This window comes from Drosophila yakuba, chromosome 2L (genome assembly GCF_016746365.2).
Source record: "Drosophila yakuba strain Tai18E2 chromosome 2L, Prin_Dyak_Tai18E2_2.1, whole genome shotgun sequence".
Taxonomy (NCBI): Eukaryota; Metazoa; Arthropoda; class Insecta; order Diptera; family Drosophilidae; genus Drosophila; species Drosophila yakuba.
In genome coordinates this window covers 14429032-14446845 of record NC_052527.2, presented here as the reverse complement: position 1 = coordinate 14446845, position 17814 = coordinate 14429032, and the positions used below count along the sequence as shown (strand labels likewise).

Sequence of the window (17814 nt, the reverse complement as noted above, 5' to 3'; positions counted from 1 at the left end):
TCTGATTTTCTAGCACAATAAATCCTTTTTTGTGCAAGGCCATAAATAATGGCGGAATAAATTTGTTTGCATTTCTATTCGACTTGGCGTCAACGCTTCACAAACGCGGGAGAAATGTCAACAAAACCAACAGCGCCTCTGCAATTCGTTCGCTCACATTGGCAAATTTATGCAAATTTTTATTTATTAAATAAACACGCAAAGTGCGTGTCATCAGCTGTTACAACAGGGTGGATTGTGGATTGTGGGTGGTGTGGGATTGTCGGTGGTTAGTCCGCCTTTTTGGGGCCAACGAACGACAACGACAACGACGAGGACAACGAGAACGACAACGACAATCGCTGGAAGTTGATTGGCAATTTGTTGTAGTAACTACGCGAGTTTAGTTCAATAGGAGGGGTTCTATGGGTGCTAATGAACTTGAGGTTACAGCTGGAGAAGGGAGAAAGATCTAGTGTGAGTGCGTCATAGAAGTGATAAAGCGAAAGAAATTGTTATGGAGTACATGGAATGGACAATTTAATAGGGCCTTTTGTGTGCTAGTTTAGCTGCTGTGCATATATACAGCTAATTAAGTTAGTTCTTTTATTGTGTTTTCCTCAAGACTAGACATTTTTAAATTAAAATTGTTTATTTCCATCTCGACTACCTTTTAGCTTACTTAAATAGTTACGTTCTCCTTCTATCCCAACCAAGTTGACTGGCACAAAGTTGGCCAACTTTGTCATCAGCTTGCGAAATCCTGTCTGTCCTCGACAAGTTGTGATTGTTGCGATATCAAGTAACCACTTTGGGGCCAAGTTACTTTTACTGTCTGTGTCCCCAACCTCTATCAATTATAAAAGACACTGCGCCACTGAGCATGAAATTAGTCTGCCTTCAGCATGAAACTCCCTGCTTCTCTACGCACATGTGCCTCCCCGTTAATAACCCTGACTTTCATGACAATTTGCAGTAGTTACAAGACTCGTCATCACACTCGATATTATGGACTGCTTTTCCCTTGTTTATCTCTATATTAATTTATGCATTTTTTTTGTTGATAGTTGATTGTCTTGCGTTACAGTTGACAAGTTTTGCTTGGTCGGTGGTGGGTGTACCAGTAATCGGTGGTTGTTGCTGGCACTTTGTTTATGTGGTTCAGGTAGAATAAGTACCACAATTTATTATCTCCTACATGGAATTGCGTTGTAACGCAGCGACTTTGATTAATTTTAATAGCCTGGCTAGAACAAGTTGTCTCGATGACTGTAATTAATAATTATTTTTATTTGATTGGTAATTCTGTCTGGCATTTATCTAACCATGGACTGTGTACTTTTCCTCCTTCTTTTTGCAGACGTCTTGAACTCTTGCGCAAGAGTAAAATTTTTTGTTTTGGACAAGGTGAGTTGAACTTTGGCAGTCTGACTGGAGTGTCATGTTGCCTGAAAGGGAACACAAAAGTAATTAATTGAATTTTGTTGCGAAGCGTATCGAATGCCTGGCTAATAAAGTTCTTGCGCAAGCGATTGTTTCGAAATTCCTCACATGGGTCATTGGTCGCCGAGTCAATAATCTCATCAGCTCATTTAAAATCAAAACCTTATCTAGGCACATACCTCTGCCCCATTTGCTCCACTAACCTAGTGCTACGAAAACGATTGATATGGAATCAGCACACCCACAACTATCGTAAATTCCATGATAAATCCAACGACGACAAAGTGACGCCGTAAAAACACCAAATGCATAATGCAACCCAAAGTGCAACTGCCAACTAGGTTTATCAATATGTGCCACAGAGATACTTTTATAGTGCCGCCTCTTCGGCTTCGGAGTCAACAAATCGGTGACCCACTTCTAAGTGGCAACGACATCGCGACGCGACTCTCTAATCAGCCAGTAACTTTGCGGCTTGATAAATACATGAAACGTAGATGGAAAGCGAATAATAATAATACGAGTAAAACAGAAAACAATTACAAATCAGTGCACTGGCTGACAGAAGCTTTCTGCTAGGGAGTTTAATAACCCCGTGTCGAGTTTTCCCGGCTTCCTGTATGCGATAAAAACAATGAATGCACTCCGATATGTGTCAACTTTATTGTCTGCCTGGCCAACTGGCAGATACTTGCCACAAAACCCATCTTTTGTCCCAGGTCCTTGGCATTTTAAGCCCACACTCGCACCCATTGCGAAAGCTTTAAGGTTTCTGCGAAAAGTTATTCTCTTTATTACACTGGAATATTTTTTCTAATTAAAACTTTTCTGCATTTGGAGCTCAACACTTTGGCCATATTTTGCTATTATTAGTGGCCCACTGACAAGCCAGTTGGAAATTAACTTTCTGATGGACTTAGTGACGGCGGTGCCTTAAACGAAAAACAGGGAAAGCGTCAAGTGGGCGTGAAAAGTGGGAGGCGTGGGTCTGCATATAGACATGATAGCTTCTATGAACTGACGTCTATTCTTCTGACCGCCCCTCTCTATTTTGTTGTATCCAGAGATGGGTTTGATGTGTTTCTTTTGTTATTCCACACAATTCGCGCGTTTAACCTGACAAGAATTTCAATGAGTTCGTTTCCCTTTCTGTAGTTTCAGCCTCTCAGCTTAGAACCCAAACCGATATCTATGGAAACACAACGAAAAAAATGAACAAGTTATAACATCTGCAAAAGTTTAAACAGAACCTGCTTACTCAGACTGAAGCTATCTTAGAAAACGAAGTGATTTAGCCCAGGTTAACTACCTAGATATTGTTTATCTTATCAAAGATTTCCCGCATATTGCCTTGGGTATTTTGTCTGTTTATATGGCCAATATTAAATTTCTTTTATATTAATTTATGAGTTTATGATTATGGCTTTCTATACAATAGATAGCTTCGGTATCTTTATGAGTTAACGATTATTAGTACGCGTTTTGTATTGCCAAAATGAATAGTTCGTTCGTACAATCTTTTATAATATATGTAATTAACTGCCATTCAATTTTCCACTCGATTAGTGGCTTTAAAGTTTCGATTTACTTATCGACTCCGGTGTGCCCATTCAATATCGTCAGCATCTCAAAGTGAAATTTTGGCGCCCCCTCTTCAAAAACTCGTTATCCAAAACGGTGATTTGGTTAGCTAAAAAATGAAAAATGTAGCAAAAAGCTCTACCCTTATTCGGCTAATTGTTATTTAGTGCGACTGAAAGAGCCACCAACACCTAATGTTCTTGACTTGTCCCATGAATAATCAAACGATGAGCCACCGGCCCATATTCATGTTCAGATTCAGTTCAGTTCAGGTTCATATAACTTTCTTACGTCACACACGCTCTTCGACACTTAAGTGATGAGAAAAGTTGTTGACATCCAAGTAAGTGAGCTTGGCCACGTAATCGATTTGCCCTTTTGTAAGGAGTTGCGGTTCCCTGCGTCCATCAAAGGCTATTTTACTATCTTTTTGCGTTTGGCAAAGTTTTATGAGCCAATTACATGCAACACTGGGCACAAGAACGCAGCGCTGAAATATCACATCCATCACATGCTAAGCTCGCATCATGTAGCAACTATTATGTGAGTGCGATTCGGCACTGCCCCACGTCCTTCTTCTTCTCCTTCGAAACCCCCAAACGCAGGCAACCTATGAGTATCGCCGTCTATCATTAAACTGTCGTAAATCACAAGTAATTGACATTATACAACAGCCAAGCGCAACGGATCGGTCAAATGATCAGACGGTTGGCAGGCAAGCATGCAGGCAAATAAGCAACAATTACCCCAAGACAACAAACATTTTGTCTCAAAAGATACACGTAGCAACAATTAAGCTGAAGATATCACATGGAAATCGTCATTGCGCTGAATCCAGAGATAACGAAGCTGAGATGCTCTATGCGTTCGTATCAGCAGTTAAATTAGAAAGATACCCGAAGATAGCTTTTGCTTCTAAGCAAGTGTATTTGGTGTACATATTGTTTTGTAATGAACTTTTTTTTGTAAACAGAGCTATGTATTTTGTTATTTATTAAAGCGAAAATCAAGTCAAAATCACAATAACACACTTTTCATTCCCACAAATTAGTGCCAGTCCACATGGGACGATCTGAAGCGATATAAACGCATTTGTAAAAACAGTTCGACGTTTGGCTCTGGCTCCCACCTGCCCGACCGTCTCTAGATCAATTGGCATAGATCTCTTGAGATTGTAGTGCCCAAATGAAATGCACAATTGAAATGCAGCGAAACAATGAACGAATATATATTTAGACTGACACACTAAGCAAAAAGCAGAAGGCAGAAGGCAAAAGGCAGGAGGCAGAATCGTAACCAACCCAAGTCAACCCACTTTTGTCAGAAGATTACGAAATCCGTTGGCCGATGCTGAGAATGTGCCACGCGTAATTCTATATAGAACAGATGAGACCGAGCGTCACTGGGTTGGATTAGATAAGGCGAAGGCACCAACTATAAATAAATCGAGATATATACCTTTTGCATGCATTAAATTGTTAGCTAATAGCTGCAAAATGACGTTGCGATTGCAGGCGAAGGTCTTCTTTGCTGCCAATTGGTCAAGGCTTTCGATTCTTAAGTCATGACTAGTTGAAAAATACATAAAAACCCACAGCTAATGCGTAATTTTTTTATTGCAATAAACTTATGTTTGTTTATTATTATTGTTTGGATAATAAGCAGGAAATCGCAAATCAAGGCAGGAAAAAGTAACGCTTCATGCTATCAAGTGTTTGCAAACAAAAGGCGCAAAACGCGCTGAATTATTAATAAGCTTTACTATTTGTTATTTTATAAAGAAAATAAGAGAGAACGCTATAGTCGAGTTTCTCGACTATCAAATACCCGTTACAAGTGTTTTTGACATTCTCTTGCCGCCTCACTATTAAATTTTTTATTGAATAGTCTTTAAATCGCTATTACAAAACTGCATAAACCTTGATAGTTGCATGCGCTTCACTGCTCATATAGACGAATCTTAATGAATCTTTATTCCTTTCCTCCCCAATTACAACTTGTAATTTATGCAAATTTCAAATTTTAATACGCTTCAGCAACTTCTAATGACTCTCTACTCGAACTCGAAAGTATTCCTCGTTTTATGGATTTTAGCTAGAAAACCGTTGGTGCTATTATGGTGAAGCATCCGTTCTGGATGTCGTTGAGTAGCATAGAAGGGCGGCTATAATAAATGGTCTAGAGTTTAATATTCTCGCCTTCTTTTTATTGCTGTGAAGGAGTTTTGTGGCCCAGCTGTTCGGGGCCCAACGCTGGTCAGGAATGTAATTACAATGCGCATTAAAATTAAGCAACATAAACTACAGACAACAGCATAAACAAGCTAAAGCAGAACTAATTAACATTCTCCCGGCTTTCGGATCCAATGGAGTTGTGCAGCATGTGGAATGTCCAGAGTTCGGAAGCGCTAAGGGGGTTTTAACTTTTGACAAAATATATTTGAAAGATCGCTTGAATGATACCAAACTTTGGCTACCTTTATTGATTTACAATAAGTTCTTAAAAGTAAAAAATATAAAAGGTACTATAAAATAAAAAAGGTACTACAAACCCATTATTTTTAGTTGTCAAACAAATATTTGCAAAATAAAAGTACTTCCTGTCACAGTAACATAACCCGACGCAATCAAAATTAGATTGAGGAAAGTGAAGCCCCCTTTAGTTTTCCAACCACGTACGCCACTGTTCTGGTGGTCATTTGGTGTCGAAACTGGGGGGGTTGAGAACTGAGAACTGCAGTCAAAACTCCGCTCGTCAAGCCTGAACGGCTCTGACAACTCCCCTCGAGTTGGCTGGAATTTGTTCCAAATAGAAGTCCGTGGTTTCACTTTGGGATGAATAGAATTCGAATGGTTCTCCCCTGTTTGATTGTTATTTCTCTTATGCTTCATTTGTTCCATTTTATTCCATGTTATTTTGTTCTATTGTCTATCGGAAGTTGTGCTTGTTGTTAATTTATGCGTTTTGTGGAAGTTCCCCCTCCCCGGAATCCGACAGGAAATGCAATTAATTTGAGGGGGTTCTGCCCCTGCATTTGGAAATCTTTTTTGTCAGTGTTTTGTGGAGTGTCATAAATTGGCGGCGGTTTTGTTTATGTTTCTGCTTCGGCTGTTGCTGTTGCTGTGTGTGGCCCCAGCGGGGTTTTCTTTTCTTTTTTTTTTGACCCACATGCTGTTTAAGTTCTTTTTGAATGCAAATGTGTTACGAGGCCCTTAAGCAACTTGATGGCATTTTTGACAAATTTGTTGAAAATTTACAACTTGACTACTGCTGATAGATGGAAGTGTTGTCTAAATTTTCGGAGAAATGAAGAAACCATATGGCAGTACTGACCCAAAGGAAGTCGTTGATTTAACAAATCAATTTAAAGAACCAATGGAATTTTTTAAAGTGAAGTCGTTCAAAATTGAAACTGAGAATACTAAAGTAAGCGAAGAGCTAGTTAAAATATTAACTGCTTGGACATAATATAATATATTTTTAAGGCTGATTTGATGGCTTTTTTTTACCAGTAGACATAGCAAACTCCTCTTTAATCTCTTAAATACTTTCAATTGTTGAGTGTTTCTGTTCGCATTCAGTATCTAAAAATATAAAACTTTTTACTTACGTGCCGTTTAAACAATGCCAGGAATTGGCGCGTGAAAATTGTTTCGTTTGATGAAAAAAATTATTTTCAATTGGAAAGCAGTTCAAATAGACAGAAAGAAGCGCTAATTAGCGAATAGAAACCAAAGCAGGCTCGCTGCAAAATAATAAAAAAAAAAATACAAAAAGCAATATTAGCAGTTCGAAGATGCATCTATACAACATCAAGAAAATTTCACTGGGAAAATTATCAAACGTGCACACATCAACGATATCGATTTCACTGCGAAAATAGGAAAGCAAAACAAAACCGGCGGCTGGCAGTCAGGAAAACTGTGGAAAAACCGAAACTCGTTCGCGCGCAGGCGCTTTTCATTTTCAATGCAATGACAATTTGAACGCCAGGGGGCGCCACAGCACCCAGCCAACTGTTCCCATTAATCGCACGTTCTAGATTGGAGATCTCCTCCTCCTTGTGTTATGACCGATCATCGTTCATTATCGTCGAGTTACGTGTTCGTGGGGCACAAACGAAAAGTCTCATAAATTCTTTACACCGCGGGGAATGTGGATTCCTTTCTCCGCCTCGTTTTTAGCCTCATCCTCTCTAGACTAGCATATATCTTGGTCACTGGGTCGGTGGCGTCTGGCTTACATAGTTTATGTGTGGGGCTCGAAATGCCTATCTTTTGGGGGCCACCGCACGATCCCAAGTTCCTAACTCTTTCCTGCTGCTTTTGCCACTCTCGTATTTATTTACTTAGACATCAGGTAACCCCACGCCTCCCGGTTGTTTACTAATTTTTTGCCCTGGAAAATCGAGTCCGTCAGTGGCTTGTATCTATTTATACCTCTTTAGATGCTTCTGCTATTAGTCAATGCAGACGATTCTTTCGATTGAATTGAAGCAATTATACTGATTATTGGGAAATATTAGCTTGTGGTTAACAGGTGGCGGTTTCTAAGTGGGCTAATTGCTGTGGTATGAAACTGTTAAGGAATCTAAAATTGAATTAATTCCGATTTAAAGATAACAAAAAGCAATGGGTAATTCGTTTGCTGTGCTGGATTTAGCAAATGAGTCCAGTTAGATTTTGCAATTTATTAAAAAAAAGCTAGCCTATGCGCTCAGTGACCAAATTCCGCCATCCGCCCACATTTGCATCTAATTGCAATCACAAATCTAAATGTATGCTGTGCTGTCTCAACCAATTCCAACCCCGACGACCCAAAAGAAAAGGTTTATAGGCAAACAAGACCTCAGATGCTATCCAAACTGCCGGAGCAGACAATTATGCATGCCGTGGCCGGAGATCCGAAAGTTTTACGAGTATAATCAGGCGCAGAGCGAAACTTATCGTAGGTCAGAGTCAGTGAATCGAGCCGAAAGCAGGCGTTCAGATAGATGGCTTATAAGATAAATAGATAGATGTGCTCTTTGGGCGGAGGATCGGGGAAAGGGTGAAATGATTCAATGATTGCCAATGATCGGGATCGGAGCAGCGACAACATGAAAACTGTTGGCTGCAGCACGGACTTGAAAAATATCTGCTGCTGGCATAATGAAGCGAGCTCCTTGTTCGACTTAGACTTGGTATGGGTCTTGGTCTTCGAGTGGAGTGGAGTCGAGTGGACGGAATAGGATGGGACTGGATTTCGGCTCTGCTCCACTATGATTACGCTGCGACTTGGAATCGATGATGTCGAGGTGCTGGTCAATGGTCAGCAGCAGTAATAAAAACAAAAACAGAAAAATTGATTGGCCATGGTTGGGGCTGCAGGCAGTGGTTAAATCAAAAGCTTCCAGTTTTTCCATTTTTTTTTTTATTTTCTTTTTGTTTCCATAACTCGATCTTGTGTCTTTTACATTAAAGAGCTGCTTTTGTTATTATGACAACAAGAAAATGGAAAATAAAAAAAGAAACTGGCGGCAATTGATGGGAAATTGGGTTGAGTTGGCTCTTGGTTCGTTGACTTGGCTCAACTGATGCAATTTTAGGATTGATTAAAGTCACGGTTCGTCTTGGTAATTAATGCAGTGATGTAAGACTGACGGATTGACAATGGCAGTTAATATTTAATTGATTAGCTCGCGCCAGTGAATCAATCAATCAATTGGAGTTGAATTACCGAGGAAATGGGCGTGGCTGTCAAATGCGTTGGTTGTTAGTTTGGAAATGAAAAGTGAAAACATTTGTCGCAATCACTGGAAAGTTGCAGTTTGATTTGTAGCGGATACACAGTTAGGAAATCAACTCAAGCGAATGCGAATCTCGCAGTCTCGGTGAGTATCTTTAAGATACTTTTTCGACGGCGCATTACAGACACTGACAGCTGTCAGTGCGTTTCTTTTTGCAAGTGACCAGAAAACACAAATTTATTGCATGCCAAAAAGAACACAAAGCAAAAAAACTATACAACTTGGGCAGAAATACGCACAGGTACTTAAAAATAGCCGTGACGACCCTGGGTGCCCTTAAAATGCCGGCAGTACGCTCTGTTTAGTTTCTCGCATGCTTTCTCAAGTTATGCGGCCAGACAGATAGCCAACTGATAGACGGCATCAGGGAGACAGTTTCGAGATAAAAGATGCAACCGAACAGGAAATGGGCGGAAGTCTATATCTGAACGGGTAATCAATAGAAAGTAGCTAGCAAAGTTACTTCCCAATGATTTCGGTGACGGAAGCGACAAATTCGTTTCAGTGGGAACTTAAAGTAGTGTTCTGAAATTGTTTTCGTATTTATACAATTTAAAACAATTTGAAAACTTGCCATATCACTAATCAAAATTAGTATTATCTTTTATTTTCAGGTAAGCAAAAGAGTGATGAAAACGTGTTATTAAACTGTAGGAATTCTGTAAGTTCGGCAACAATTTAAACTCACGAATGCAGAAACTTTCAGGTTACACGTGCCCCAAAAGATACTTGCCCAGTCATTTTCACCCAACGAAGGGCCTGACAATGCCCCATTAATTCCCTGTTTAGCATCCCCAAGAACCCGAAGTTAACCCTTGGTGGAGTAGCTCGAATGTAACCAAATTACCCGTGCATAAAAAAGAGAATTGTGGCCACAAAAACTACAAAAAAAAAAAACAAAAAAAAAAAACAGAGAGCCATGCGGTTCCAGTTTTTAATTAAAAAACCCGACTTGCGAGCTCCGAGCAACGGAGCTCCCCAGAAGTTTTTCCAGCTCTCTGTCTTGAGTATTAATTAACAACTTCCTCTCGGGTTTCTACGATCTCTTGTCTTTTTTATTGCCATGCGAATGGTAATAATAATTTTTATTCTTTTTCCTTCTTCCTTTGCCGAAAAAACTGTTTGCTTAATATTCTGTGGGCACATTTGACCCAAATCAAGCGGTTGCTGACAGCACTGACCCATTTGGCCACAAAAATCAGAAATAGTTTTATATGCATATAAAATCACGTTTCGGTGGTTTTCTGTGTGTGTTTTGTTTGAATAAATATCAAAAATGTGATGCAAAATTAATGCAAAACAAATTCATTCAAATCGGTGTTTTGCTTACTTTGAAGAGTATAACAAGTTTTATTTTCATAAGAAATTATCTGAGACAAAATCCTAATTTCATATTTAACGGCGAATTATTGAAAATAAATAAACTTATTCGTTGACTATATCTATTAACTTAACTGAGTCCATTTCATACGAACCGCCGTCTCACACTTTTTCATAACAAATTAGTCAGTTGAATAATCTGTCTCCTAAATTAACCATGCAATGTGAGCAAGTGAAAGTGCCGCATTGCATGTGGCGTGTGTCCCACCGGTTAACGTTGCGTATGCGTAATATTTGTCAAAATCAAAAGCCGCGAAAAATGATCATGAGGGAAAACATGAAAACAAGATCCAAAAGCTAATTGATGGCAATTTATGTGCAGAGCCTAACGGATAATTATTATTTACGCATTTATTGGTGCATGAAAATGTAAATTGCGACAAGATCACGAAAGGAGTTGCACTCATAGTAGTAACGCCAAGCACAGCAACCGGGCAACCAAGTTTGGTCAGCAAAGAAGCGACAACGAACTCAAGTGCATTAACCTTAAAAATCTTTAGCCACTTAAGTGCAACGCCAACATTTGCAATAACAAAAACAACAGCAACAACAACAATGAAGGGGCATGCGTTTGGCGACAACAACAAGAGTAACAACAAGTTGTTAGCTCGCTGGACCATGATCTTCAAAAACCTGCATCGAAGACCATGTGAAAGAAGCCAAAGCCTCCGAAGCCAGTTTAGCAAGTTTCGGACCCCAGGAGTTCAGGTCTTCGTCTTTGGCCAGCAACTTGTTAGGGATTTTAGCGGCTTTAGCCTCCCCCTCCCTCCAAGTACAATTAGCAAAACTTTGGCTGATTTAAAAACAGCATGCCAAAGGTTTTCTCCTCGTCTGATTGACAACTTCATAATGAGTTTTCGCCAATAGTTTTGACAGCCATTGACGCTCATTAAGTTTTACGCCCCCTTCCCAATCAATATTCAGTCCTTAGCTTGCACTTTCCGCTGTGGAAATTTGGGTTTTATTGAAAGACTGCCTCTTTCACATTTCCCGACTCATTTACTTTCCATTTTCGTTCGGCTTTTCATTGGTCTGCATTGTACTTTATTTATTCAGCTTTAAATGTGCCAGCGATGAAGAGTTGACAGACCTTGACTTTTAGCCCGCTCTTGTATTTATACTTCCACTTTTCGACTGTTTTTTCCTATGCCAAAGAAAACCTTTCAAATGGAAATTTTGTGACATTTCTTATTTACGAGTTTTCTCATATTTCTTTTGTGAGTTGACTTTGTCGGTGCGGTGCTGTGGTTTTCTGATGATGCTGCACTGCGTTGAGTAGCCCGGCGCTCAAAGTGATATATGGGTTGACTTTAGCCTAAATGGAATGAATAGTTTGCATGCATAATATGTCACTTTCAGGAGTTGTATAACGGAGCTCATCTCGAGTGCCGAGTGCCATAGTACCATAGTGCCATAAGAGTAACAATTGAAGCTAAACCATTTAGGACCGCGCCGAGTAGTTATTATATTTACTTTTTAGTTGCCTAACGGCGATGATCTGCTTAAAAATTTAAACAGCTTTACGGACGCGTTTTAATTACAACTTTGACATTACTTGTACTTTCGAGAATTGCATGTCTAATTGCTTTGCGCTTCGCGAATTTTTGGTACTTGTTTTTAGTTTTTATTGCTTCGGTTTCATGACGATTGCCAATTTTTCATTGTTCGAAAGATGTAAGATGGACGAGAAACTGAAACCCAAACTGCAACTGAAACTGCAAAGTCGAAGCTGACTAAGGCGAGTGAATGGATTTGCCACGGCCTTGGCTGGCAAACAAATCAGAAACAAAGGCAAATCCGAGGTGGGGTTTTTAAGCTGGAGTTTGGTGGCTGGTCATCGGAATAGGAATTGGAATCGGAATTTCAATCGTTATCGGTGCACACCAGGTGCGGGTTATGCAACAGCGATAGCCGTAGAAAAGTTCAAGAAATATTGGCACGAGCTTGACTCACCAGAAAAACTGGGTCAAGTTTTTAATGATTCTCCTCGCACACGAAAAGTAAACAAAGAAATTCGCCTGTTCTCTTGGCGGTTGCATAAAAATAAACCTTGCCCAGCCTCAACGAAAAACTCTCGAAACGGTCCAGATTTAAATAAAATTTAGCCATAAAACCGCGATATAAAAGCGCATTTTAATGGCCACAAGCTCACAAGTCTGCTTGTGTGCGCCGAAAAGTGATCAGAAACAATGGATTCGGGATGCTTAAAATAAAATCCCCTAAAAGCGTTTTTATTTTGTCCCTGAATATTTGAGCACATAAGCTTAGCACACCAGGTGCCTTGAAGAGTGCAATAAAAAACACTCCCCAAATAGTTTTTCGTGCGGGATTTCCTCGACTCAGGTGCCACAGCACTCGAAAAACTGTTTTTCCACCCGAGTGGAAAGCTGTTTTCCCACCCACCACTCTATATGTGCAGTGAATGGGTTTAGTGTGCAAGCCATGCAATTTGTGGCTTCTACTTTGACTGGGAGCTCTTTACAGATGCTCTGCACGTAATCGATGCCTTCGAAGCCGAACAAGATGTGTATCAATTATTTAAGAGCACCAGCACTCAGTTGGATTCTGTGGAAGAACTAGTTGGATTGATCGGCAAACGGGGGAATTCAGACCAGATGCCATCGCTAATTACCCCTCTTTTGCGACCACGCGACAAGCGGTTCAGTTCAGTGAACCTCTAAATTTGGCATTATAAACAAAAGCCGACACACATGATATAATGTTGTTTGTCATCCGGCAAATATGTGTCTTATACGTTTCGAAAATGTAGTAAAGCAAAGCGCAAACTGTGAAAATTAGCAGTAAAAATAGACGAAAGCCAAATAAATACTATTAAATTTGGCCGATTGATGTGTTTATCTTCGTAATGAACTGCCTGTCCGCGAATCGAAAAACTGGTTCAATGCCCACTTTTAGCTAAGCTCACAAAAATCCCCATTCCCAAAAGATGAGACTAATCATGATAGTCGATGGATGACCGCCGCCAATTTGATAATTTTATGAGACGATTTTTGTGTTTTTGTGCACACCCGCCAATTAGTTTTATATTCAAATGTATAATGGTTTTCCTTCTCTTTTTCTGGCAGTTGTCATTCTTGCCATTTCAGTTCACATGCCAAGTGGGAGAATTTTGACCCAAATTCGGCAGGCCTTCTCTCTTATTTTTTTTTGGGGTAGCTGCAAAAATAGTAAACCAAACAGCGTTTTATGTTAAAAATAGTTCCACGGCAATCAAGGCCAGTCCCAGAATTTCCCAATCATTTTTCAAGGCAATTGTGGGCCATGTGTCTCCGTCTCCGTTTCAGTCTCCATATGAAATCGAAAGCAATTTCACTTTGACGCCTAATTGTCAAAAAACCGACAAACGACTGTCAGTCAATCAAATGTCAATTGTTTCTGCCTGCGGTTTGCTTTTTTCCTTACTTGTTTTGTTCAGCTTTCTGCCTCTTTCAATAGGCAGTAACATTAGGATTGAGGCACTAAAGGGAGAGGGTTAAAATCTGTAATTTATCTAGTTCGCAGGCTGGTAAGTCGAGCTGGTTAACTAATCGGCCACAAAAGCAAGTGGCACAGGTAATATAATTTACCGAGTGGTACGAGAAAATGTATCAGTGGATTGGATTGCATGTCACACATACTCGTATATAGGATGGGAAAAAGAAGTATATTTAATTAATAAAAATTATCGTAGAACGAATTAAGCTTATCGATTTTATAGGTCTGAGATCTCATCTTGCCTTTATATAACAATGCTCGCAGAAGCGGTCTGGGTCATAAAGAAACTACAATATGGTTAATTGTGTTGATCGTGCCTTCGCTCTGTCACTCGTGTATGTTGCTCTTAGTAATTGCTTCAATTATTTTCATATTATTAAATGTTAAAATGCTTTTTGTTCGCTTCTCTCGCAAATTGTGGACGAGTCTATGCTTTTCCCATCTCGACTCGACTCGACTTGACTCGTTTCCTCTACTCTCCTCTCCACTCGGCCCGTCTCGTCTCGATCTCATCATAATCATCGCGATGGCAGCAGCCACATCAATTCATTATGCCGTCTTGGAATCAGGCCTGAAATGGACTGGAAAGGGGGCTTGGGCCATGAAAAACTCTCGTCTCGCTTTGGTTAAGAGTGCTCATGTTCATTAACGCCAAAGTTGAGGCAATTGTCGCGAGTCGTCAACGTCGCTCGGCGTTTTCCTGGCCCCAGTCTGCTGTAATCTGAGCACCACTCCGCACCACCCCGCACCACTATGAACCACCCATTGGACCCACCAGCAATTGCTCGAGTATTCCATGGCTCATTGTAAAGCGCCAACGCCAACGCCCCGTGCCCCGCCCCCAAAACTACACACACACACACAGAAAAGGCCGTAGTTTGTAGTTGCTGGGTTTTGGTTTTGGTTGCTTTGGTTTTGTCAGCTGTCAGCAGATTTTTTCTCCGCTTTCTGTATGGAAAGTGTGACATTTTGATTAGTTGATACATTTTTTTCGGTTTTATTTTATTTTGGTCTGCCCTGAGGCATTGTGATTGAACTTGAGGCGTCTGGAGGGTTAATGAACATCAAGGTTGGGCAGACCATTAACGAGAATTGAATTAGTGGCAAAGATTCTTTTTTGGGTGCTATTAAATTTTGCCCAGCACATAGGCAGTCATAATGTGACTGGGGTAATTATTGTCTTGTAAAATTGGGTAATAAAAGGGTGATAATAAGTTGAGGCATTTCATACTCAGCGCTCAAACTGCTTGAATGATTATGGTGTAGTATATTCGACAAGGTTTACTTGTGACAGTTTTACAGAAATTAATTGAAAATGAACAGATTAGTACAGATTACATATAAAAAGTTACTGGATCACCAAGCCCAAAAAGTGGAGCCATACTCCATCTATAATACTCTGCACCGTCTGCCAATCAATCAAAGTCGAAAGGTTACTGGGGATCTCGATCTCCGCCCCAATCTCCACTGCTACGGCTCACTCTCATCATTTTTAACTCTATTTCGAAAACAAATAATCCCCCGTGGCTAATTTCGATTCAGATTGTAACAGTTTTCACTCCGCTTCCTGCATTTTCATCTCGATGTCGACAGACCCATTAACCAAAATCTGCAATGCGCTTGCAGCTGTTACACACAGATACTTGGATGTTTATTACTCAATCTGGAATTACATTCGAAGACTTCCGCGACGAGCTACGAAAAATCAACATTAACATCAACATCAGATGCATCTATATTTGTGCGCTTATTCCTTTTGTATTTTTCATTCCCCATTTGCATTTGTGGGCAAAGAGAGAAATGCAGTCGACTGTCAAATGAGCGAGTCGAAAGAAAATGGAGGAAAACACACGGCTAATTGTCATTTTCCGACAACAAAAGCGACAACTCCGATCCACTTTGTTCCACCCAAAGCGGGCAGTTGCCAGTTGCCACTTTAAGCGATTTTCACGATTGTTGGGATTGTTGGTGCCGCACAGTTGGGGCCAATAAAACATAATGCACAGAAACACGGGCAATAAAATCCGCTAACCCGCTGCACTTGGCCAGTTCCAATCCCCAAAAAGCCCCCTTTCACGCTTTTGTCTTTGTGCATTCGATAGCCGGTCAAAAGTGTTTCTAGAACGGAAGTTATTAAAATGGTTATTGTTTTTTGCCTTTATCTTTCGCTACCAACCAACCGGTGCCCTTTTCCATTTGTCCCCCCAGATTGGAGGTTACGGCTGGGGAGCTTTTCCGATTTAAACAGTGCATTGACCACCATTACACATACGCCGTGTTGGCCCTTCGCAGCTGGGGGTTGCCGATTGTTCGTTTGTTGTACGTTTAGCGTTGTGTTGGGTATTAGGGTTTATATGTCAGGCGCACACCTTGTGGCATCTGTTGCTGCGCTCTTTTTTCTGCCGCTCTGGTTTTTGTATGGGTTGAAATTGTGGCGAGGAATTTACTGGTGTCAGTAATGAAAATAGTTGGAAAATGGAATAGGTTTCTAGAATTCCTAAGAGCTATTAAGTGGATCGGTAAAATATTGGTACCATAATAGAGTGGTTGTTATTTTAACATTTAAATTCAAATTTGTATAAGATATTTGAATCCTTTAAATGAATAAATGGATCAAAGAGCTCTAACAGGCAACGACCTATGCCAACTGTAGCACTGACCACCGAGTGGTTCCCCTCTGGTGACGAAGCACACCAACTGACCAGCCAAATGGAATCGCCGCCACTTCCGCTCCCCAAGCGGACTCCCTCCAGTTGAAATCTATATGGATTTGTTGACGTTTTGCGCCCGGGGTCATTACTTAGGGTTGGGGTTAGTGGGTCAATGGTTTATGGGGTCACATTTAGGGGGCCTGGGCATGGATAGTTGGCTGCTTAATGCCCGGTTGAGAAAGCATTCCGGGGCCCTAACCAAATTAGGTGGCATGCAATTTGTGGCCTGCTTTCGGCGTACGGAAATAAGCGTAATAATGAAAACTAAATGAAATTCACTTATGTTTCATGTCTGCGCGAAATTAAATGAACAAAAATGTTTATAGCATGTCGCCTGGCTGAGCAGGCTCTATTTTATTTTATTTTCTTTTATTTTTTTTTTTGATATATTTATTTTCTATTTTCGTGGGCTGCCTCGCTTTTCTGGGCCACGCGAGGTAATAGTTAGCCGAAATTTAGCTGGTTGACAAATGATGCTTTACGTATTCCTCGTTTCTTGGTGTGCCACATAATTAAATGGAGTAACGCCCATCTGGGTCACGTGTGCCAAATATCCCACCGAATCGAAGTAGCAGCTCTATGTAAACCATTGCGAATTACTTGAAAAATTTGAGCCTAACATGCATGTTGGCGCTGAGCTATAAAAAATGTATAGAAAATTGTTGCGCATTATGATCGGCATGCGAATGGCAAACATGCATGACCTTTTTGAGTGCATTTGTGCAGACTACTGGCAATAATATTAAATTGGCTTTTACGAGTGCTCTTGGATAATGCTTTTGGCTCTAAAAGTTTAATATCCACAATCTAAAAATTATTACAATTGTTATTTTTAAATACGTAACAAACTGACTAACAATTTTATGTTTTTTGAAGCTATAGGTTAATAAAGTAAATTCGTCAATAAAATTCCATTAAAAATTATTTGATCCAATGATTGTGAATGTTTATAAAAGCTTCGAAATTCCACTAATTTTTTTCCATCCGTTTCTAGAATCTCCAGAGATCAAAGCCCCTTAATGTGTTTCTTACCCCCAAAACTTCAAAGTGTCAAAAATTGTTTGGCATTTTTGGGCCAAAGGCAGACAAATCAATAAAATCTGATTGAACAATAGATTCGAGTCGTTTTCGATTTCATGCATGCGCCGCTTGTAAGACTATAAAATAAAAACCCTAGACGTGATGTCTTCAAGTCGCCTTTTGCGGTTCCAGTACTTCTAGCCAGTTCACAATCATGAAATATTTGTAAGAAATATCTTTGAATATTGTATTGCTGTTTTGTATGCACACGGACACGGAATTTTTGGCAGGCGGCACTTGAGCCGTCAAGAAATCAAAAGAAACATTTCAATAAATCAAATCCGACAATGGGGCAAGTTGGCCAACACATTTTTGGACAGCTTATTGACACGTTGAGGCCATCGAGATTCCAAAGCC

At 40.2% G+C, this 17814-nt stretch overlaps 1 protein-coding gene across 4 annotated transcripts in view; it reads left to right on the top strand.

Annotated features, from left to right (window-relative positions):
- LOC6528216 (dual specificity tyrosine-phosphorylation-regulated kinase 2) overlaps positions 1–17814 on the top strand; it is a 49509-nt gene that overhangs the window by 15755 nt on the left and 15940 nt on the right. For 2 of the 4 annotated variants that reach the window (XM_039371820.2, XM_039371819.2), the window contains one exon: positions 1340–1386. The exons of the other annotated variants lie outside the window; for them this stretch is intronic. The gene's annotated coding sequence lies outside the window, so the exon portion shown is untranslated. The remainder of the gene's footprint in view (positions 1–1339; positions 1387–17814) is intronic. 4 annotated transcript variants of the gene reach the window in all.